The sequence below is a fragment of the Diceros bicornis genome, chromosome 12, assembly GCF_020826845.1.
Source record: "Diceros bicornis minor isolate mBicDic1 chromosome 12, mDicBic1.mat.cur, whole genome shotgun sequence".
Lineage (NCBI taxonomy): Eukaryota > Metazoa > Chordata > Mammalia > Perissodactyla > Rhinocerotidae > Diceros > Diceros bicornis.
In genome coordinates this window covers 13923782-13949256 of record NC_080751.1, presented here as the reverse complement: position 1 = coordinate 13949256, position 25475 = coordinate 13923782, and the positions used below count along the sequence as shown (strand labels likewise).

The 25475-nt window shown below is 38.5% G+C and overlaps 1 protein-coding gene across 1 annotated transcript in view; it reads right to left on the bottom strand.

Annotated features, from left to right (window-relative positions):
- TACR1 (tachykinin receptor 1) overlaps positions 1–25475 on the bottom strand; it is a 155514-nt gene that overhangs the window by 51692 nt on the left and 78347 nt on the right. The gene's annotated exons all lie outside the window — the stretch shown is intronic.

The window sequence follows — 25475 nt, the reverse complement described above, 5'->3', positions numbered from 1 at the left end:
AGAATGTTCCTGCCTCTGCTCTTTGCATTTGCTATTTCCTCTGCCTGGAATGCCATCTCTTCAGCATGCACATGGCTCTCCCTCATCTCCTCCAGGACTCTGCTCAAACGTGATCTTATCAGTGTGTGGACTCTGCCCTAACCTTTTATTTGGCTCCCCCTGGCTTACCTCGCTGAAAACAGACAGGCACCCCATAAAGATTACAGGGAAACACTGGCCGGTTCAGACCCCCTTTTAGAAAATCAGCACTCCTGCTTGAGGGCATCTGGTGACTTATAAGAGACCATAGACACTAGTGCAATGGTTTTGAACTTAAAAAAAAAAAAGGTGGAGCCCTTTCATCAAATGAAATAACATGTAGAAGATCTTACTTTGGCAACATTTAGAGAAAGGAGATGTATGACCACGTGAACACACTGCTGGGGGCAGAGGCTGTCACTGTCTTAGCTGACAGATTAGAAAACCGAGGCCAAGAGAAGTTAAACTCTTAATGCAGAAGCTGGAAGCAGTGAAGGGAGACTGGGTGTAGAGGCCTGGGCTTTGTCACCACCACCACTCCACGGCCCACCCTCTCCGCTAACCATAGTGCATTACAAGGGTTTTATGAATACTAAAAGAAATAAATTTCTGGAAAGCACAGCATACTGCCTGGATTAAAACGAATGCACCAAATATGGCAGCTCATCATCATCCTCATCTTCGTCAAAATCATCATCATGACCATTCATCTAATTGTCTCTATTGCCTTGTTCTGTCCATAAGGACAGTGTGAGGACTTATCACAGGCCTTTGCTAAAACAAATGCACTCCTTACCTCCTTCAGGTCTGCTCAAAGGTCACTTCTCAACAACACGACCATCCTACTGCACAGTGCAACCCACCTCTTTCCCATGTCCTGAATTCCCATCCCCCCACTCTGCTCTGCTTTTTCTTTTTTTTTCCTTGTAGCATTTTCACCTTCTAACATGCTATGTAATTTACTTCTTTATTATTTATCGATTGTTGATTCTTTTGTCCCTCTCTGCTAGAGTGTAAACTCAGCATGAGCACCCCCTCTGTCCAGTAGCATTCTAGTCTCCCTTCAAGTCCCAGTCAAGTCCCATCTTTCTTTCCTGGCTCTGGTCTGCACGGATTCTGCCTTTTCCTGATTGCTCATGGAGTAAATTGTTTTATCTCACACATTTCAGTGCTTGATAGAACTCCCTGTAATCTTCCACTTCTTATGTGCTTGGAGGTTGAAAAATAATTTCCCACTGGGCTTCCACTCCTAACTCTGCCATTACTTGATGGTGACCTTGGGAAATTTCTCAACCACTCTGGACCTCAATCTCTCATTTTACAATAAGAAGCTGAATGAGATGATATTCAATTACTCTCCAGATTTCACATCCTAAGAGACCATAAGCCGTTGGAGAGCAGGGTCTATGTCTAATAATAATAATGGCAGTTCCCCTTCACAAGTGCCTGCTGGACCCTCAACTACATCATTTCCAATCCTCTCAATAATTCTATAAGAGAGGTACTATTATACCAGTTTTACAGGTGAGAAAACTAATACTTAGCAGCGTTAAAAAAAACAAACAAACAACAACTTGCTTAAGTGACTCTTAGCGAGACAGGGCTGGGATTCTATCTTGAGCCTGTCTAACTTCAGAGCCTGTGTCCCTTTCCTCCTTCTAGGTTGTCTCTTGGCTGATATTTTTTTTATATTGCTCTTGGCCATGAATGACAGATCTGGGCACAATAAATGGTTTGAGTGAACTTTGAGTTGTATTCCAGAATTCAAGAAGAGGAATCCATTCACATTTTCTAGCTTGGCTCTGACACCTGACTGCTGTGTGGGCTGGGCTGTACCCTCCGGGGGACTCCTTGATGCTGGCACTTGGGCAGGAGGCAGCCACATGGGGAAGAAGTCGTTCTGCCCCTCACTAATGTATGACTGTGGACAGGTAACATAAGATCCATAAGCCTCAGTTTACAAATTATTTTCCTCCATTAAATAAGGATAATAACGTCTACCTCTTAGGTTTGTTAAGAGAAATTTAAATGAGAAAATGAATGTAACATCAGTGTGTGGTGTTTTAAAAGTTTTTTTAATTGTGGTGAAATACACATAACATAATATTTACCGTCTTAACCATTTTTAAGTGCACAGTTCAATGGCATTAAATATTATCATTTTGTTATGCAACCATTGCTACCATCCGTGTCCAGAACCCGTTTCATTTGCCAAATCGAAACTCTATACATGGTGTTTGCTTTTGGTTCCAAATCAACCTGAATGACAAACTCAGCACACTTTCCAGTTCTCTCAAAAGAACACACACACACACACACACACACACACACACACACACACACACACACAATTACTGAGTGGTGAAGACCTCGCTGACGAAGTTACAGGTGAGAGAAGAGAGGGTTTGCATCACACACACTGTAGCAAACACCTCAATATCCACATTCTGAGTTGCCTGTCCTCATGTGATGGTAAGCCTCTCTGGTTCCTGAACTTTTCATCCCTCCCCCAACTTCAAATTCCTTCCCTCTTGATTATGCAGAATGCAATACCGCCAGCTTTAATCTCTAAACTCATGTTTCCAACTCATTATGGTGCTCAGCAAGCAAAGTCTCTGCCAGTTAACAGGACTCACTCTCTTTAGGCAGTTATTGGGGTTATAAATAATAAAGATTATTTTCGTTGTACATCATCATCATCTTCATCATCAAAATCTGCTGGTAACTGAGAAGAATGATGCAGAAAGAGAGAGAAGTGCTAGAAAATGGGAGCTGGGGACATTTTAATCCACTTTTCAAAAGAGTTATGGATGGATCAAGAGAATCTGATGCTGGATAAAGTAGCTCTGGAGTGCTTCCTCCTATGCTCAGAAAAATTGAACCAGCTACATCCATTAACTGACGCTCATCTATCACTCCCCACTGGCTGAGTGTAGACAAGACCCAGAGCCCCACCTAATTTCCGTCCCCACTTCATCTGTGACAGTTCCTGGGCAGGGGTGAGGGGTTCTCCAAAGACCACTTAGGACTGCCTGACCTAGAGGATCAGAACCCCACTCCCTGGGCTGACATGTGGGGCCCTCCATAATCTGGTTCATGAGACCAATCTCACTGGTCAACACTCCCTATCATGGACCATCTGCTGAACCTACCATGCTAATGTGATTACCTTTGTCTGGAGGGTCCCCTCTGAGAATTAAGTGGAAATAAAATTTATCTGTAGGGAGGAGCATGGATGCAATCTGGAGTTGCTGAAGAGAAATGGAATTAGAGCTATCAAAATAAGAATATTCCTGATCAAGAGTCTTTTCTGCTAGTCATCTACAGGCAAAGTTATTTCATGTGTGGTAAACTAAATTTGTTCCTAATACCTTAGTGAGCAATAGGCCAAACCATAGATGGGTGGTATGCAACAGCAGGCATATGCTGTGTCTCTGGAGATGGTGCAAAGGAAGAAGGGACAAGAGAGAGGGTGAAGATGTGTTGCAGTTTTATTTTTACAATTTACAACAACTTAGGGACGTTTAATCCTGATTTTCTTCTTCCTCACAAATTAATCCTCCATTTCCTCCTGTATGACTTTCCACAAAGCAGAAAAAGGATTTTCCTGAATTACTGAATATTTTCATTCTCCATCTTTGCATAGTATCTACGCAGCAAAGATCTCACAGATCTCAGGATTTAGAGGTTGGGCAAAGATAAGGGATCAGAAGGTTTGTCAATGTAAGCTTTGCTGTAAGCTTTGCTCTCTTAGCTAGATTTTCTCCATCATTAAACTTGGAGCAGAATGAATCTGATCTACCGTTAATCCCCCTGTAGAATTCTGAACAAACTCAAGATTGTGCTGGTTAGATGCACTAAAAAAGAGTCATGGGATAGGCATTGGAGATCAAAGGCCTTCATCTCTGTGATGTATAGACAGGAGTCTGTAGCCACTTAGCCTGTCCACCCTGCAGAATCTGTCTCTGCCTTGAATTTGGTAGGGTGGTAATTCTAAATCTTTTTGGAGTTACGATTGGCACTTTCTCTTTGATTTGTAACACCTCAGCAACCTGCCATATGGCCTGTTTGGCAGATAGTAATTTATAAATAAGAGTGAAAAATCAATGTTCTTTGGCATTTTAATTGGAAAATTTCATGACTGTCCTCTTTGATAAATGGATTTACCTGTGGAATAACAAGACGAGGGCTGAGAGTTTTTGCCTTAGAATCCTGGGACATTAGCAATGATCTAGTTCAAGTCCCTCTCTTTCTGCAGATGAGGAAATAGGCCAGAGAGCAGCAGAGACTTACTCAGGCAATACAGTATATTAGAGGCAGAGCCAGGACTAGAACCAGGTCTTCTAACTCTTAGCAGTCATGCTTTCTCCCAACACCATGTTTTCATGGCTATGTCTAAGATACTCCATACCACGTGCAGAGAGCACCACATGCAAATAGCCCCTTAAAACCTATTTGTGATTGATAATGATAATGTTTTTGGTGCTGATTTAATAATAGGGTGCTATGGGGGAAAAACCCCCACAGATTTTCAAATGGAAGGAACAAAGTTGAAAAACAAGAGAGTTAAAACATTGTTTCATGTCCAAATTAAGTATTCCATATATATTCCTTAAATTAAAATAAAGAGAAGTAGGCTATGGAATTTATTTGGGTAAAGTATTAAGAAAACTGAAGTAAAGCTTCCATTTTCTTATTTTTTCTGTTAGGTATGAAATTGTCCGTCACCAGGAGGGTTATATCACTGATGACCAGGGACCACAGTGATCTCTGATGTCTCCATGGGTGGTACTGCTTCTTAAAGTAAACAACATTTATAGTATGTCAAGTCTATACAGTTTGTGACTTCCAAACCCTTCTGATAATGGTGGTGAGGGTATCCATGATGGCGATTGTGGTCTTGGTGCTGGTGGTGATAATGGTAGTGGATGTGTTGGTGGTAGAGACAGTGATGGTGGCAGGGTTGGTGGTGGAAATGGTGGTGGCGGCGGCGGTGGTGATCGTGGTAGTTGTGGTCATAGTGATAGTAGTGATGGAGGTGGTGGTGGGGGTGGTGGTGGAAGAAGTGGTGATGATAGTAGTGATAGTAGTGGTGGCAGTGAAAGTGACGAAGTATTGCCATTTGCACTCAGTTTTCAAGGATAAGCAGGAATTTCAATAGGCAGAGATTTGTGAGGATGGAAATTCCAAGCTGAGGAAGCAGGTTAGCTGGTGTCAGTAAGTTTCTCTGACTGGCTGGAATGTGGGGTGACTGGTGTGTGGTAAGAGTGTAAAAGATAACTTTAGAAAGGTGCATTAGGGTCATGTGGTGAAGTTTTGTATACTAAGACAGGAATTTTAACAGGTATTTGCCTGAGACAGCAAGGAGGACAGTAGATGACTAGAATCATTCAAACAAAAAATGATGAGGAACTCACCCAGGGCAGTAGCCCTTAGGATAGAGATGCGAGAGTAGATATGAGAGTGACTTGTGGATCAACAGAACTTGACAAGTGACTGGGTGTGGGGATCCAGGGAGAGTCACGCTCTGTGCAATGACCAGCTCTGAGGGCGTGGGTGGTGTATTGTGTTCCTTGGCTTTTCCATAGTGTCTGGCACCGTGCCTAGTACGCAGTAGATGCTCTGAAAATGTCCGGGATCTCTTTAACTGCTCTGAGTCACTCTGGCTAAAGAGCTGACTGTGTGGCTGGATTTCCCTCTTTTCCTATTCCCTTCATCCTCCCTGACTGTGCACGTTTAGACGGTGGCACACCCACACAAAGGCCTACTTTCCTTGGCTGTAATCCAGCCCACAGTTTGGTCAGGCTCCAGGTAATTGACTGGGGATGATGGCATTATATACCACTCCCTCCCCCAGGCCCTATTAGAGGAGGGGACTCACTGAAGGGTGGGGACCCTGGGATAGCCTCATGGAAGAGGTGATATTTGATCTGAGTCTTGAGGAAGGATAGGGGTTGGATAAGCAGAGGGGGAGGATGTTTTGAGAGAGAAGAAAGCAGAGGCTGAGGTTTAGATATTGGAATGAGTGGGTCAATTTTGCAGAAGTGGAGGCTGTTGGATAGACTCACTCTGGTCACACTAGGGAAGGCCTTGAATGCTCAGGTAAAAAAGCGGGGCTTACACTTAGGGCAGGGCTTCTGAGTCAGGACAATTTGTGTTCATCTAATATCCACGTGTTCCCGTTCATGTCTTGGTCTCCCATGTAGTCAGTGAGCTCTGGCACACAGGAATGTGAGCAGAAGCGCTTCGTCCATCCCTCTCTGCCCCTTCTGTGATGCCCTTGGAAATGCTCCAGGTGGTGCAGCTACAAGATGGCAGAGCCTCCGTTACTCAAGCTCCTGATTGTGAGGAGCAGGACCCGGGACTTACACTGTGAGTGAGAAATAACATATTGTTGGGATAGGGCCTGAGGTTTTGGTTAATTTATAAGGGCAGCTCTCCTGGTAGCTTCTAAGGCTGGTCAAGGAGAGAAATGGGGGGGCTGAGATGGGGAAGGATACGTACAAGATCACATCCTCTTCATCTATGGAATTTCCTCTCGGTGCAGACTTTTCTGAGCACTGGTTAAAAAATCCATGAATGCCTCTCCTTTTCACTGGGCACCATCCTTTTGTCAGTGCTGCTCTTTGAACACCTTGGAGAATGAGATGCTCAAAGGGAAGGGTGATACTCTAGGTGAAGCACAGCATTAGGAGGCAAGACCCTTTAGTTCGCCCCACACATCAGCCTGCCAATGGAGGCTCTTCAGAACTCCCCAGACAACACAGAATCCAGCTTGAAAACACCTTGGTAGTATGAAAGGGCACAGGCTTTTGAACTGGAAGATCTGGATTTGAGTTCTGGCTCCATCAGTTACCGACTGTGTGAATGTGGGTAAATTTCTTTATTTCTCTGGGCTGTATTCTTCATGTAAAATTGGATATAAAATTGCACTTCCTACTGGACAAGGCTATTGTGCAAATAAAGAGAAATAAAATGTATGAATGATGCTTTGTGAACTATATAGGTCTCTGCAAATATGTGTGGTTTGTTCATTATCATGCATGCACAGCTGCAAAGCTGTTTCAGCTGGGGCTTCATTGCTGCCTCTCACATTGCCTATGGTGTACATTCCAGAACCTTCTCACTTCTTCCTGTAGATGACCTTGCCTTCCACTTTACTGAGAATATCAAGAATTTCCACTATGGATGTCTCAACTTCTCTCTATACGTTTGTACATCCTCTCATTCTTCTCTCCTGTTTCAGAGGAAGATGGCGCTCTCCTCTGCCCCGGGACCAAACTCTCCTTTTGAACTCACAGCCCCATTCTATCACACTTCCATCAAAACGTTGCTCCATCTATCAATCCCTATCTTTCTTGTATGTTCCCGTATTTCTATTCTCTTAGTCAGATACTGTGTTCAAGTCTCTTGCATCCTAAAACACACACACACACATTTCCTGAGCGTATCGCCTCATAAGATTAAATCTCATCTTTCTCTCGTTCTCTTTACCACATATATTTCTGAAAGAATAGCCCAAGTTCTCCACTTCTACTTCCATGCTCATTTGGAGTGGAAAGAATGGAAGTAGATGCTTTCTGACCACAATTAAAAAGCCAGTTAACTTTTCATGAGTGTGATGAATGTGGGCAAGAAAGAGAGGTGGTTCTTCGTCTTTTGTTCTGAGTAGATACACAGTACAAAAAAAAGTTATACAAAAAAAAAGTTATACAGGGGCCGGCCCGGTGGCGCAAGCGGTTGGGTGCGCGCGCTCCGCTGCGGCGGCCCGGGGTTCGCTGGTTCGGATCCCGGGCGCGCACCGAAGTACTGCTTGGTGGGCCATGCTGTGGCGGCGTCCCATATAAAGTGGAGGAAGATGGGCACCGATGTTAGCCCAGGGCCGTCTTCCTCAGCAAAAAAAGAGGAGGATTGGCGGATGTTAGCTCAGGGCTGATCTCCTCACAAAAAAAAAAAAAAAAAAAAAAAAGTTATACAGAGAATGAGATGAAACAACTCAGTAACTTTTCTCTGATCTTCTCACTCTGGGTTCTCAGCAATGTCATTGCTTCATTGATTTTTTTTTTTTTCTGTAGGTGATGAAACTATTTCTGTTCTGTGAAGTATGTGAGTATTTGGAGACTTGAGCTCAACATCTTCTCACCTAACAGCACATTCGGGATTAGAGCCACCCTGGATCTTTTAAAACAAATGACAAAACTGTGGAAGCCAGCATGTGAAAAGCAATGACAGTGACAGATCATCACACAGGGGGCGAGCGTCATGACTTTGGGGGACTAACCCAATCTCAGGTACCCTTCTCACTCCTTGTCTTGGGGTGAGCAGCTGACCACTGTCCATGCCTGAGGGCACCCGGATTGGAGGCAGTTATCATTTATTCTCTAAATCCGAAAGACAGATTTTGTTCCTTTCTATTGCTCAGCTGAACAAGTCGTTTCTCTCCTCTCTAGGCATCTGCATCAGGGTAAAGACAAGTGGGGCACTCTGTCTCTCAAATCTGCTTGTTTCTGGGTGTACCTAAATTTTCATCAGGGGTTCCTGGCGGTGGTACACAGCCAGGGGTATGCTGGTAACACCTGGCTCTCTGAAAAGAAAAATCCCTAATTGGTAGCATTCTGTGATGTAAATACTTCAGCCATGGCCAATTTCAAGGTACCACATGATGTAGCTGAACATGGAATTGGGAAGAGATGTGCACAATTGGCTCTTGCAAACGGGCTTCAGCACACCACTGAATGGCCACATATTCTGTTAACAAATTAATACACTACATAAAAAATTTGAAAATCATAGAAATGCAGAGCAGAACACAGAGAAAAAAAAGTACTAGGAGCTTCCCCATCCAAAAAAAGACAATAATTTGATATATTCCATTTCCAAAAAAAACAAAAAACAAAAAAAGAAAGAAAATTCTATGCATAGATTGCTTTTAGTGTTTAGTTTTTACATAGTTGCCATGATCATCCTGCAGTTCTATTTCCTTTATGTTGCTAACATAACATAAGCATTTTCCCATGTGAATTATAAATTTGTCCTAAACATTTTAGCAGCTGCATAATATTCTAATGCAGAAGCATTAAGGCTGATGTTTCTTTGTTGACTTTCTGTCTGGATGATCTACCCATTGATGTAAGTGGGGTGTTAAAGTCCTCTACTATTATTGCTTGATATGATTTCTTAATTTTAATTTTAATCTTCTTAAATTTATTGAGACTTGTTTGTGTCCCAACATATGGTCCATCTTTGAGAATATTCTGTGTGCACTTGGGAAGAATGTGTATTCTAATGCAGGAGCAAACCAGTCCATCTTATGGTACATTGAGGTTGTTTCTGACTTTTGATAAAAAGTGATCTTGTTTACCTTAATAAACATCCTCAAATCTCCCAGATATACTTTTGAGGAAGCAGCTGTTCTATGAGAAAGATGAAGGGAAACCTCTTATATCAATAATCACTCTAAATGTAAATGACTGAATTCACCAATCAAAAGACACAGAGTGGCTGGATGGATTAAAAAACAAGACCAAACTATATGCTGCCTCCAGGGGACTCATCTCAGCTCTAAAGACAAACAGGCTCAGAGTGGGTGGAAGATGATACTCCAAGCAAATGGCAACTAAAAGAAAGCAGGTGTAGCTATAATCACATCAGACAGAATAGACTTCAAGCCAAAAAAGGTAATAAGAGACAAAGATGGACATTATATAATGATAAAGGGGACAATCCATCAAGAAGACAGAACATTTATTAATTTATATGAACCTAACATAGTAGCACCAAAGTATATAAAGCAATTAGTAACAGACCTAAAGGGAGAAATTGACAGCAACACAATAATAGTAGAGGACATTAACACCCCACTTACATCAATGGATAGATCATCCAGACAGAAAGTCAACAAAGAAACATCAGCCTTAAATGAAACATTAGAACAGATGAACTTAATAGATATATATAGAACATTCTATCCAAAAGCAGTAGAATACACATTCTTCCCAAGCGCACATGGAATATTCTCAAAGATGGACCATATGTTGGGACACAAACAAGTCTCAGTAAATTTAAGAAGATTGAAATCATATCAAGCATCTTTTCCAACCATAATGGTGTAAAACTAGAAATCAACTACATGAAGAAAGCTAGAAAAATCACAAATATGTGAAGACTAAACAACATGCCACTGAACAACTACTGGGTCAATGAAGAAATCAAAAGAGAAATAAAAAAACACCTGAAGACAAGTGAAAATGAAAATATGATATACCAAAATCTATGGGATGCAGCAAAAGCAATACTAAGAGGAAAGTTTATAACAATACAGTCTTACCTCAAGAAACAAGAAAAATCTCAAATAAACAATCTAACTTTACATCTAAAGGAGGTAGAAAAAGAAGAATAAAGCCAAAAGTCAGTACAAGGAAGGAAATAATAAAAATTAAAGTGGAGATAAATGAAATAGAGACTAAAAAGACAATAGAAACTAAGAGCTGGTTCTTTAAAAGATAAACAAAATTGACAAACCTTATCTAGACTCACTAAGAAAAAGAGAAAGAAGGCTCAAGCAAATAAAATCAGAAACAAAAGAGGAGAAGTTACAATGGGATATCACAGAAATACAAAGGGACTTCGTATTTTAAGAGACTACTATGAACAGCTATACACCAACAAATTGGACAACCTAGAAGAAATGAAAGAATTCTTAGAATCATACAACCTTCCAAGACGAATTCATGAAGAAATAGAAAATCTGAATAGAGGGATCACTAGTAAAGAGACTGAAACAATAATCAAAAACCTCCCCAAAAACAAAAGTTCAGGACCAGACACCTTCACTGGTGAATTCTACCAGACATTAAAAAAAAAAAAAATTTAATACCTATCTTTCTCAAACTCTTCCAAAAAATGGAAGAGCAGAGAATGCTTCCTAACTCATTTTAGGAAGCAACATCACCCTTATGCCAAAACAAGACAAGTACAACACAAAGTAAGGAAATTACAGATCAATACCTCTGATGAACATAGATGCAAAAATCTTCAACAAAATATCAGCAAACCAAATACAACAACACATTAAAATGATCATACACCATGATCAAGTAGGACTTATTCCAAGGATGTAAGAGTGGTTCAACATCTGCAAATTAACCAATGTGATACACCACGTTAACAAAATGAAGGATGTAAATCTTATGATCATCTCAATAGATGAAGAAAAAGCATTTGACAAAATTCAACATCCATTTGTGATAAAAACTCTCAATAAAATGAATATAGAAGGAACGTACCTCAACAAAACAAAGGCTGTGTATGACAACCCACAGCTAACATCATACTCAATGGTGAAAAACTAAAAGCCATCCCTCTAAGATCAGGAACAAGAGAAGGATGCCCACTCTTGCCACACTTATTTAACATAGTATTGGAACTCCTAGACAGAGCAGTTAGGCAAGAAAAAGAAGTAAAAGGCATCCAAATTGGAAAGGAAGAAGTGAAACTGCCACTATTTGTGAAGGACGTGGTTTTATATACAGAAAACTCTAAAGAGTCCACCAAAAAAAAAAACTATGAGAAATAATAAACAAATATAGCAAAGTTTTAGGATATAAAATCAGTATACAATTGCATCTGTGTTGCATTTCTATACATTAATAATGAACTAGCAGAAAGAGAAACTAAGAAAACAATCCCATTTACAATTGCAACGAAAAGAATAAAATACCTAGGAATAAATTTAACCAAGGAATTAAAAGCTCTGTACATTGAAAACTACAAGACATTGTTGAAAGAAATTGAAGAAGACACAAAGAAATGGAAAGATATTCTGTGCTCATGGATTGGAAGAATTAACATAGTTAAAATGTCCATACTACCTAAAGCAATCTACAGATTCAATGCAATCCCTATCAAAATTCCAATGACATTTTTCACAGAAATAGAACAAAAAATCCTAAAATTTATATGGAACCACAAAAGACCCCAAACAGCCAAAGCAATCCTGAGAATAAAAAATAAAACTGGAGGAATCACACTCCCTGATTTTAAATTATACTACAAAGCTATGGTAATCAAAACAGCATGGTATTGGCAAGAAAAACCAGACACAGAGATCAAAAGAACAGAACTGAGAGTGCAGAAATAAACCCACACATATATAGACAACTAATTTTAGACAAAGGAGCCGAGAACATACAAAGGAGAAAGGAAAGTCACTTCAAGAAACGGTGTTGGGAAAACTGGACAGTCACGCGCAAAAGAATGAAAGTGGACCACTATCTTACACCATACACAAAAATTAACTCAAAATGGATTAAAGACTTCAATGTAAGACTCGAAACCATAAAACTTCTAGAAGAAAACATAGGCAGTACGCTCTTTGACATTGTTCTTAGCAGCATATTTTCAAATACTATGTCTGACCAGGCAAGGGAAACAATAGAAAAGATAAACAAATGAGACTACATCAAACTAAAAAGCCTCGGCACAGTAAAGGAAACCATCAACAAAATGAAAAGACAACCTACCAAATGGGAGAAGATATTTGCAAATCATATATCCAATAAGAGGTTAATATCCAAAATATGGAAAGAACTCGTACAACTCAATGACAAAAAAACAAACAACCTGATTAAAAAATGGGCAGAGGATCTGAATGGGCATTTTTCCAAAGAAGACACACAAATGGCCAATAGGCAATGAAAAGATGTTCAACATCACTAATTATTAGGGAAATGAAAATCAAAACCACAATGAGATTTTACCTCATGCCCGTTAGAACGGCTATTACCAAAAAGACAAGAAATAAGAAGTGTTGCAGACGATGTGGAGAGAAGGGAACCCTCATACACTGCTGGGAATGTAAACTAGTGCAGCCACTATGGAAAATAATATGGAGTTTCCTTAAAAAATTAAGAATAGTACTACCATATCATCCAGCTATTCCACTTCTGAGTATTTATCTGAAGAATACGAAAACACGAATTCAAAAAGATAAACGCACTCCTATGTTCATTGCAGCATTACTTACATTAGCCAAGATATGGGAATAACCTAAATGCCCACTAATGGATGAACGGATAAAGAAGATTTGGTATATATACACAATGGAATACTACCTACCTGTAAAAAAAAGATGAAATCTTGCCGTTTGCGACAACATAGGGGGACCTTGAGGGTATTATGCTAACTGAAATAAGTCAGATGGAGAAAGATAGATAACATATGATTTCACTTATATGTGGAATATAAGACAAACAAACAAATGAAACAGAACAAAACAAACACACAGATACAGAGAGCAGATTGGTGGTTACCAGAGGGGAAGTGGGGTGGGGGCGGAGAGTCAATTGTATGTTGATAGATGGAAACTAGATTTTGGTGGTGAGCACTCTGTAGTGTATACAGAAGTTGAATTATAATGCTGTACACATGAGGCTTCTCAATAAAAAAAAAAAGACCAAAAGTTAATAAACGAAAGGCAGAATGGATAAATAATCTCTTTTGGCAAGTATTTTGGAATAAAAATAAAGGAAACAGAAATTAAAAAAAATTAAAAGATAGTGTATAATTGTGTTATTAAATTAAAAGTCACTATGAAATAGATATTTTTTCTTCAAAATATAAATTTAGTTGAAAAAGCAGAAATACTAAAAGTAGTAGTGATAGAATTAACAATGTATTGTAGAGTTCTTCCCATAAAGGGTTTTAGGGTTAGCTGGTTTTATGGATGAGTTCCTTTGCTAATTCCAATCAAAAGATAGAATTACAATGATTTGCATCCATAGGGTACATTAAAAAATGCTTTTCTTAACAGATGCTAACATACTTTAGTAAAACTCTTTATCAAACTAAGAACAGAAAGATGCTTCTTAAAATAATAAAATGTATGATTATTGAGAAACAAACTTTTCAACACAGTTTCCAATATTAAACTTAATTGTGAAACCAATAACGAAAACTCTACTTAATGGTAAAGTTTTGGAGGCATTCCCAGAAAAGTAAGAAATTCAAAGTCATTATTATTTAATGCTGTGAAAGTTCTGGTCACTATAATACAGCATGAAGCAGAAATAAGAGGCATAACCATTCGAAAGATGAAGACAAATATTACTTACAGATGATATGATTGTATTCCTTGAAAAAAAATCAGCTTAAACACTATTAGAATCAATAAAGTGGCTAGATAAAAGATACGCTCATAAAAACAAATTACTTGGCTATGTTATTAGTTGTGAAATATAAAAGGAGTCATTTCAAAATTTGGATGTAATACTCCAGTTTAAGCCCAATATAGTTAATTCCTTCTCCTTCTAGAATAGTCCGTGAAATTGTGAAAGAAATGTAAAAATTGATTTCAGCTTTGGAAATGAGTACAAAGTGTCATTCATCAGCCAGAGCAAATTTCTTCAGGATCCTGAGCAGCTGAGACCTGACTGAGGAAGCTTCTCCATCCAGCCAGATGGAGAAGGAAAAACCCACTTGGGAAAACAAGTGTAAGGAAGCGCCCCAGTGCAGAAGGCTACGGGATGGAGCTGAGGAAGGGCTTCAGGGAATGGGCAAGGCTAGACCTGGAACCTGCTAGAGTGGGAACCTGCTTCCAGCTTTGGAATGTGTACTGGTATCAGGGTAAGAAACTGCCAGATCAGGGGCCAGTGCCCAGCTGCCCACTGGCATGAACTGCTGAGGGCACAAACCCTAATGACCAGAGAAGGAGGGCAGGGCTCTGAATATCTCTGGGCTGCCCCCCTACAGTGGGGGCTGAGCAGCTGGGAAGAGGAAGAAGACAGCAAACTCATGCTTACTTCTCCTCCTTTCATCTGCGATTGAAAGATTTGAGGAGGGACCCCCTACAACTCTGAATCCATCTTCACTCCCCACACTGGGCTGCACTTTATAAGGACGAGCAAAAAGAGAAAATGATTGGACACTTGGCAGAACCGACAATGGGAACCAATCTGGGTGAGAAAGAAATGTCTCTCTGTGAAAGAAACTTCAAGAAACAGGTGGAAATTCCAGGTAATCCATTATGTGTTTTTAAAACAAGATTTGAGAGGCTGTTGCATCTATGGAAAGGGCAGGAAATACTTCTTTCAAAGGAAAACATGATTACAGAATTTAAAATGCAACGGAAGTAGTGAGGAGCAGATAATCTCTCGATCTTACAATTTCATAAGAAACGCTTGAGAATTCACCCAGAAGCCAGAAAAAAGATGAAAGAAATGACCAAGATTAGTAAAATAGTAAGGGACATGGAGAGTAGACTGAGGGAAACAATATATGCATAGCATTAACTCTGAAAAGGAGAGCAGAACAGAGGGCAGGCAATTAAAAAAAACTTTGAAGAAAATTTCTCTGACCTAGAAATCTGATTTTAGATTACAAGTTGTCAGCAACGATAGAAAAACACAATACAAATCTCTAAATATACATACATTCTGGTGTATCTTTTTTATATAAACAATAAAGGAAAATCTTAAATGCAGGCAGGCGGAAATCACAAATTATCTAAAAAGGAAAAAATCGTATGGCATCAGATTTCTTCACAAAACTAAATGCCAGAAGACCACAGAACAATGTCTAAAGAATTTAGAAAACGATTGTGGTCTAAGGACTCTACAATTAGCCAAACTATTTTCCAGGGGCTAAAATATTCACTTTTGTTTCACCTTTTAATTCCCCAGTGATTTTTTCCAAGTGATAATATTTTTATTCTAGAAGTAGATGCCTTAAAAATTTCACATTACTGAATTTTAAAATGCAGTGCAGGTAATAATTTATATTCCGTTTGAAGAAACTTAAATTGCAGATAAGCAAAAATAAATATTTTAAATGACCTGTAATCCCACTTCCAAGATAATAAAAACATTGAGCATTAAACTTTGCTTTATGTCTTTCCAGACATTTTCCCTATAAATTGTAAGTACAAGTATACACTTTACAAAACACACAAATGGTATTATACTATACATATTACTTCGAACCCTGTTTTATTTACTCATGAGAACAATGTGAATACATTTTCATGTTAATTATCATGCTTGTCCAACATTATTTTTAACGACTGCATAGTTTCTCTTTGTTTGGATGATCCACATTGATTTAATCAGTCTGCTATGTTTGAGCGTTTGTTTCTAATTTTACAACCTTATAAACTGTGCTGATATCAATATCTTGCACATACATTCTTCTCTTATGACTTCCTAAGAATATAATTGCTGATCCAAATCAAGTGTACATTTAAAAACTTTGATAGATATTGCCAAACTATCCACCTGAAAACAGCAGCCACCCTCCCCATAACCTTGTTGATACCTAGCATTTTCATTAAGTTTAACCTGAGCCAGTCAAATAAAGAGAAAATTGTATCCATTATCGTAATACAGTTTTTCATATTCTTTTATGAGCTGTTAGGTTTTTGATCCTTGCCTTATTCTTATTGATTAGTTAAAGCTCTTTTATGTTAATGATATTAACAGTTTGTCTCAGACATTGCATTTTTTCCCCTGAATTTGTCATTTGCTGAACTTCCTCATGGAGCTTCCTGATAACACAGAGTTTAACAAATACGTCTATATCTGCATCTAGATCTATGTCTCTATTCAAACCAGCAATCTCTTTCATTTTGGTTTTGCCTTGGGTGTTATGCTTCAAAAGCCTCTCATCCATCTCAACTTATTTGGAATTTATATTGGTTTTAAGTTGTGAGAAATACAGTTTTATGATTAGCTCAGTTTCCCCAGAACATTTTTTATGGATAATATTTCTGTGGGTATGTTAACAGGAGTTAATCAAAACAAGGACCCTGTGATCAAATATGTTTGGGAAACACAAGATTTAAGCAAAACCATCAGGTTTCTTTACTGCAAAACTTATCAGAGTGGAGCCTTTTCACTGCAATATAATTTGAAATAGCGAAACACTAAGAGCAGTCCAAAAATACAGCCATATCATGCCAGATAAATAAACTGTGTTTTTTTCCATGCAAAGGAATAGTATGCAGTTGTAAAGAAAAAAATGAGAATTTCCTGATGGGAAAGGATATCAGAGATAAATTGTTAATGGAAAAAGCAAGAATAGGGTGTATTATATATATTATATTTTGTATTAAGAAAGGTGACCATAAGGATATATGTTCAAATTCTTTTAGATAAGCATAAAGAAACTTTGGAAAGGAAGAAACTAAGAATAGTGGTTAGAAGGAGAAATCTTTTCCTGATTATCCCTTTATACTTCCTGGTTTTTAAACCACGTGACTATATCACTTATAAAAATAAATTAAAAAAATTTTAAATGGAAAGCATCTCAGAGGCTTCAATATGCTAATATATTTTGTGACTCTCCAAGTTGGAAGTAATGGTGTGTTATGCAGTTACCTGTAAACTTATTTCAGCACAGAATCCTATAAAATTTGGGGTTATCAGATTTCCAAAACAATTTATGGAATAATCCTTATAGATTTGGCATGCTATCTGTAGCATATACTAAATACAAAATTTTATAGTCTTGGGTTTCTGTGTGTGTGTGTATGATTTCCATTCTGTTTTTTATTGACCAATTCTATCCCCAGTACTGAGTGTTTTAATATCTGGAAGAGTAAGTCACTTGTTACCATTCTTTTTCATTATTTTGCTGATATCAAAATCAATTCTTCTGGTTCAATCTTTTCCTGAACTATTCTTATCCATTTGTTCTTTCAGGTTATTTTGTTTATCAACCACGTAAACACACTTGTGGGAAGAGTTTGAGAAGAACTTACAGCTTCATAGAATTACTTAAAGATCGAAGGGAGACTGTTTGCTTTATACCCTTAGATACTTTCTAGGTTTTGAATCATACGAAAAATATTTCTCAAATATTCTCTTATGCCATTCAGTAAAGTCTAAAATAGCAGGATGTTTTTCATTTTCTTCATACAATTCCTGACTATTTCTTAATTATTCTAAGTGTTTTTATGTTGTTCCTGTTGTAAAGGAGATCTGTCATTCATTTCATTTTCTCAAGGATTATTGCTGATATAAGCTACTTTCTTTCTTTACTAGATATTACATTTTAAGGAATTTATTTTTGACATTTATTAAGACAAATATATGATGCTTCCCTTCGACTAATCAATTTGATGAAACATAATAACAGATTTCCTGATAACAGACTAACTCTATTTGTCAGAAAAAGTCATGCTCAAAACCAAAGCATTACGATTTTAATATAATTTGGACTCGGTTAATCAGGATGTTTGCATCTATATTTGTAAATGGAATTGGCCTGAGGGTTTGTTTTTAGAGCTCTCTTTGTCAGCTTTTTTTTTGTGTGAGGAAGATCAGCCCCGAGCTAACATCCGATGCCAAGCCTCTTCTTTGTGCCTATGCTAAGCCTCTTCTTTTTGCCTAGGAAGATTGGCCCTGGGCTAACATCCATGCCCATCCTCCTCTACTTTATATGGGACGCTGCCACAGCATGGCTTGACAAGCGGTGCGGCGGTGTGCACCTGGGATCCGAACCTGTGAACCCTCAGGCTGCCGAAGTGGAGCGCGTGCACTTAACCACTACGCCACCCGGCCAGCCCCTCTCTGTCAGCTTTTTACATTTAGGTCATACCAAATGTGTATAATAAATTTGCAAGTTCTCCATATGCTTCTGAACTCTTGAAGAGCTTATAGGGTATTTGAAAGAATGTCTCTGCACAAATTTTGATCCCAGTGCCTTCTATAAATGTAATCCTTGAACAGTGTTTTCAATCCTGCTTCCTGAAGCTGCATCAATTTAATTGATTATTAAATTGACATTGAGTATATCAATTTGATTATTTACAGTTTCGTAGAAAATTCATCCATTTTATCTTACTGTCAGTTATGCTGTCTGGTCTGTTTGTGCTTCCTCTTTCTCAGTCTAAGGCAGCTGCCTCTGGAACTTGACCGAGGCAGCCCACAGGAATCCCAAATTGGGTGGTCCCCTCTTTCTGAGGCTTGCACTTTCACCTCCTAAGTAGGGGTTGCTAGCATGTGCTGTCCATGACAGCCCTTGGTGGCTGCCTCCTCGTTGGCTCTCTCTGAACAATATCTACCAGAAACATAGTGAAATTTCTGGCATTTGTATGGCAACTTTCCTAGGTTCTGCATTCATGTAGGTTTTTCTTTCTTACTTTCTTCTTTTCTTTACTTTGTTCTTTCTCATTTCTTTCTGGAAGTCAGGGTTAAGGGCTTGTTTTTATGCTACCATTTTTTCCTGAAGTGTCAATGCACTTTTCATTCTTGATTTAACTGCTTTTCATCAACAGCAGTGACAATACTAAGGGCCCTGGGCTATATTTATAAATGTAGCAGAGGTCAGGGGAGGAGATTAATCACAACAGCCAGCATAAACAATCCGTCCTGCAAACACAAGTATGCTGACACCCCTTTGGCCGAGGCCTAGAGCAGCTTGGCAAAGGATCCACACTTCTTTTTTTTGTTATTTGTAAAATAATCAAGAAAGTGGAAAATTTGAGAAGTAATGCTGCAGGTACATTTTCTATATCTTCTTTTTCCCTCTTGCTCTCTATCAATTAATTGATTTTCAATTTTCATTATTATTAATGAAAGTAAAGAATACGTATAAATATAAAACTTTCAGCTAATTTCTGATAATGAGTCATAACGTACAAAAGATGAAATGTTGTAAGTCATGACAATGGTATATTTTTATAGTCTTTGTTACAACTAGTACTTATAGAGAATTATATTAGAGTTAATATGTCTACATCCATGTATACTTCCACAAAATTCTCCAGGTAATTAGAGTCATGAATGATGCTGTTTTCTGGCATAACCTCCTTTCTCAGTGCTATTGGTAATATTTGGAATTCAGAATAGGAATGTCTTACTTCTTGCTAAAACTCTACCACAAAGTTATGTACATAGAAGTTTAATTAACAGAAATGACATATGACCAATATTAATAAATGATTCAGGGAAGCGGAAATTCCCCAGGCTGTCTAAATCTCTTTCTTTTGGATGTCTTTCTCATTTTTCATCCTCGTTACAGACTTTTTCTTGGCCTTGGTGTTGGCTTGTTCATTTTCCTTGTCCTCAGGTGTGTTGCCCTAGAACCTTCCAGAATCACTGCAACCTGACAGCCTGTAGAGCATCCTCAAGAGTGGGCTTGGCTCCACGTAGCTTTGAAAGCTACTGCACACTGCTCCTAGTTTTCATAGAACAGGGTGGTCGATGCATTTTGCAAAGTCAAATGTTTCTTCTTTATACTTTCATCTTCCTTTCACTGTGCCTTTTTCTTCACCAGGAAGAGTCACATTTGGTCACCCATGAAATCTTTCTTCCTCACCAGTCAAGCAATTCCACCTTTATAGGACTTCCTGGGTGGTGTCACTGTTTTGTTAGAGCAGCCATGGCTCAGCTGCTAGGTTGCTAATTATGACAGGACTCAATTACAAATTGTGATAATATTGTATTAATAAAGAGCCCAAGTCCCCACTTTCATGAATATTATAATGTAGCATAATTTTCTATAACTTGAGATTTTAAACATAAATAGGCGATGGCAGAGGATACTGATCCAGTGCCCCCAGGAATCTAGGGATGTAGCTTGAAGCAGCCCACTTTGAAGTTCAGTGTTTTATCTTACTGGTCAGTTAAGAGAAGCCACTAGAGTAATCAATTTTCAAAGGAGGGGATTAGTTAACAAAATCATTATATATATATACATATAAGTGTATATATATTCACATCAACTTGTAGAAACGTTTAATGACATAGGAAATTGTTTATGATATGGTAAACGAAATAAGCAGATTATAAGATATACATACAAATGGCTCTTAAATTATGAAAAGATGTCCAACCCTATCCTAATAAGAGAAATGCACATTTTAACTACAATGAGATATCATTTTCCCCCATCAGATGGGCAATAACCTGAAAGCTTGACTCTACCAGTGAGGCTGTGGAGAAGCAGGGACTCTCACACATTGCTGGTGGGAATATACATCAGTACAATCCCACATGGAGGGCAAACATCGAAATTAAAATGGCATATATCTTTGATTCAACAATTCTACTTTTGGGATTTATATGCTACAGATATCCTTCCATGATATATGTAAAGTTTATTTATGGCAGCACTCTGTAATTGCAAAAGGCTGGAGACAATCCAAAGTCCATCAAAAGTGACTGGTTAAATAATATTGTACATTCACAATATGGAATACTGTGTAGCTAAGGAAAAGAATAGAAAATTTCTTAATGGATTGATATGAAAATATCTCCAAGACATGTTAAGTTTAAAAAAACCGAGTACAGAACAATGTGTATAATAAACTATGTTTTATGTTACAAAGAGGGAAACAATCTTTATTTGTGTTGACTTGTATATATATGTCACTTCAAAAGAAACTAGAAACAGTATCTCCCTAGGGATGGACTCAAAGACTGGAAGGATATTCATTCAAATGTTAGAGCCTTTCATAGGTGGTGGGAATATGGGTGATTAAAGAAATTATAGGAATTTTCACTATACTCCGTAATATATATTCATATTTTTAAATGCAAAATAAAGCTTTAAATGACTTTCTAGAAGATGAACCAAGACTATCTGAAGTATTTGGTAGCCCAGAGGTATATGGTTAACATTTGTCACCTTTCTCCAGGAGCAACCATTTGTCCTAAACCCCCTTAGACCACTTGGGAAAATTCCAGGTGGGCTGAAGCATAAGAGTCAGCAAGGAAAAATGCAAGAGGTCAAGTAAACTTGAGAACGGAGTGGGGCACATCCACACCTGGGCTTATTCACAGGTGAGTGCTTATGAATAATGTCATCCCAGCAAAGCCCCACAGCTCGGAAGATAATTTCTTATGGAGGAACTTTTGGAGTTATCCCAATGAAAGCAGTTTCTTGAGAGCTTGTAAAAGTAAAAACCTTTAAATAGTGTTTAATTTTAAGTTAAAAAAAGAAACATATATTCCAGAAAATGCATAAATCAATTACCAGGAATTCTGAGTCATTTTTAAGCAAACACTCATGCTACTACCATTGAGCTCAAGAAACAGGATAATGCCATCCCCTCAGAAGCACCTCTAAGTGTCCCGTCTTCACTTGATCTTAGCCAAAAGGTTGAGAAGTGAGTAATCTTGATCACACCATTTTCGTGTCTCATGAGAGATAATCCTGGTCTTCACTTTCATGGTGACTACTTCCTTGCTTGCATGTATAGTTTTGCCACCTATTTATGTACTAAAAATGTACTTTCATTTTGCTTGTTCTAAAACTTTGTTTATAAGAGCATCTATGTCGCATGGAGCTACATTTTGTTCATTCTATTAGCTGTATAATACTCCATTACGTGCTTGTACCACAATTGTTTATCCATCCTACTGATGATGGACATTTGAAATATCTCCAGTTGGGAGCGTTAGGAACAATGCTGATATGAACATTATGCTAGATGTATTTGGGTGCAGACATGCATGAGATTTTCTAGGGTGATTACACCTGAGTGAAATTGTGGGGTTATAGGATATGCATAGGTTCTTCTTTTCTAGACACCACAAAATATTTTCCAATGTGGTTTTATCAATGCATACTTATTCTAGCAGTCTACAAAGGTTCTCATTGTTCCACATCTTCGCCAAAAGTTCTGAATGCTCAGTCTAGTCAGACTTCTTAATATTTGCTAGTCTAATGGATGTGCAGTAAAGTCTCATTATGGTTTGAATTTGCATTTCACTGACGAATGAAGTTGTGTGCCTCATACATTAATTGGTCATTTGGATATTTCCTCTTGTGAAGCACATGTTCAAAACTTTTGCCTATTCTTTTATTGGATTACCTTTTTTAACAGTGCTTCATTTAATCCATGTATTAATAAAGAATCTGAACGATGAATGATTGGGGTTGGAGGTTCACCACGCAGCCAGAAGGCAAACACAGTAATCTAAGATTTTTCACAAAACCTTTTTATGTAATTAGCTGGCACAAATTAGTCATCAGATGAATTGGGCCTGAACATCTGCCCACCACACTATCTGCTGCCAGTCATCTGCCATGCACCCAGATCAATGAATGATGCTAACGACAGTAGTTAACACTTACCAGACTCTTACCACGTGCACAGCACCCAGCTAAGCATGTATCTTACTGACGTCTCTCAATACCTCTGCATGGAATGTACATTAGGCTTCGAGGCTTAAATAACTTGCCCATTATGACTCAACTAGACAGGATGTGGCTGGAGATGATCCCTCATCTAGCTCCGGAGTTCATGTTCTTATCCTGATTATTATACTGCCTCAAAATAGCTTCCTTCTGGTTTCAAATTTAGGATTATTATGTACTGTGGAAATGACAATCAATTCCAGCTGAAGAGAATATAATTAAGTACTCAGTTTAGAGCTGGTAAAGTTTAAGTTCCCTAAAAATATGTCGTCATGCATTATGAAGAATACTGACAAAAAGAAAATAGGTTTACATAAAGCTTACTCTGCCCTTAATGTTTGTACCACAGCTGATATGGGAGTGGCAAATACAGACTCTCTGAACTTACTATTGCATCCATAAGCATTTTATACATCTTGAATAGATGAAATTAGATGCTCTGATCCAGACTTATTTTTTAGGTTAGAATCATGAAATAAACAATGATGGCAAACCTAACCATGCATCCAGTAGAAGCTACCCTAAATTCCCAAAACAAGGAGATACGACAACCCAACACACTGTGTTGAGTTTCAAAGGGGTTTTCTAGTCATTAATAAGCAGCAAAGCATTAATAAAACAGCAAAATGTTCAAAAGTAAAACACTAAACACTACTATTTCTTAGATAAGACCCCAGAGATTGATGGGAAAATAAACCTTTATTTCCAAGTTAAACTTTGAATTTGTTGGAAGATAAAAGAACTGTGAGTATTTTGAAACAAAAGTTGTAGAAAGAAGATCAGACTTTGAAAAGATCACAGAGTTAAGAACTGAGCTACAGTCCGTGAAGTCAAGGCAGTTTCTGTAGCAGTTTACATAATGAGCTTTAGTTTAGAGGATGTTTTTTTTTTTTTTTTCCCTTTTGAGGGAAACTTCTGGCTTAAACATGTTCACGGGTCCTGTACGGCTTGTAAGGCTATGTTCTTTCTCCCGCCAAGATCCTGCTCAGGCTTGTAGTTTCATTTGAAAGAATAATTTTCAATGTCTCCTTCTAGGCTGAACATTAATCCCTCCACTGCTTGATCAATTAAATCCCACAGTCTGCGTCTGGAAGGCGAAGTCTGAGCTTTATGTATTGCTTTCTGGCAAGCCACATTTCCATGCTCCACGGAACAGATGCAGCAGTATCACTGTGTGGAACAGGCTTTTGGATCCTCAGATCTTGGGGCCTGACAGGTACAGTGTCTCATTTTACCATTTAACAAGTTTAAAGGCCTATAACGATTATACTGCTATCTGATGGATTTGCTTCAATAACAATGTCTTACGTCTTGTATGGCTTTTAATAGCTTATAAGGCAAGGGTACATTATCTTGTTTGCTCTTTACAACAGTTGTTTATGGAAGCAGTGTTTTATCATTTTCTTTTTTTTTCTTGGTGAGGAAGATTGGCACTGAGCATATCTGTTGCCAATCTTTCCTCTTTTTGCTGAGGAAGATTGGCCCTGAGCTAACATCTGTGCCCATCCTCCTCTGTTTTGCATGTGGGATGCCACCACAGCATGGCTTGATGAGCAGTGCATAGGTCCGCACCTGGGATCTGAAGATGCGAACCCCGGGCCACCAAAGCAGAATGTGCGAACTTAACCACTATGCCACGGGGCCAGACTTTATCATTTTCCATCTTAACAACAAGGAGAGACTGTGATTCTTGCCCAGAGTTACATAGCTAGTAACTGGCAATCTTGTCATTAAAACCCAGATCTTCTGATTCTAACACGTGTTCTTTTACGATTCTCATAATAAACTCAAGACTGGAGAATTATAGAGGACTTTCAAAAGGACCCACATTATCAAAGTGTTCTGAGTCCAGAAAACTGATGGGAATATAAATGTCACATCGATGCTCAGTTGAGCAGAACAAAACAAAGAATAAGCCATTTCATTGTTGCCTTTAGGATAGGAAATCTTGGAGAAAATTGCCAAAATAGAGTTGAAAAACCCTAAATGTGATCAGTCAGGCCCCTGGAAGATAAGCAGGCCTGCCCCGTAGATCTGTAATTCATAAGGTCTCAGTGCACTGGCCTTGCCTTCCCATGAATTTCATATATGCATGTCTTATTTTTCCAACTGCAAAATCCTGGAAGGTAGGTGTTTTGGTTTGGTTTTCCCCAGAGGCAGATCCTGAGATAAAGGTTCAAGTGCAAGAGACTTATTTGAGAGGAGAAAGAAACACCAGTAGGGAGTGTGGCGGTGGTACAGGGAAGGGAAGGTGGCCACCAAAGGGTGTGTCATCGAGCCACTGGCCGCCAGGGTGACTGAAGCTTAATCCCAAAAGG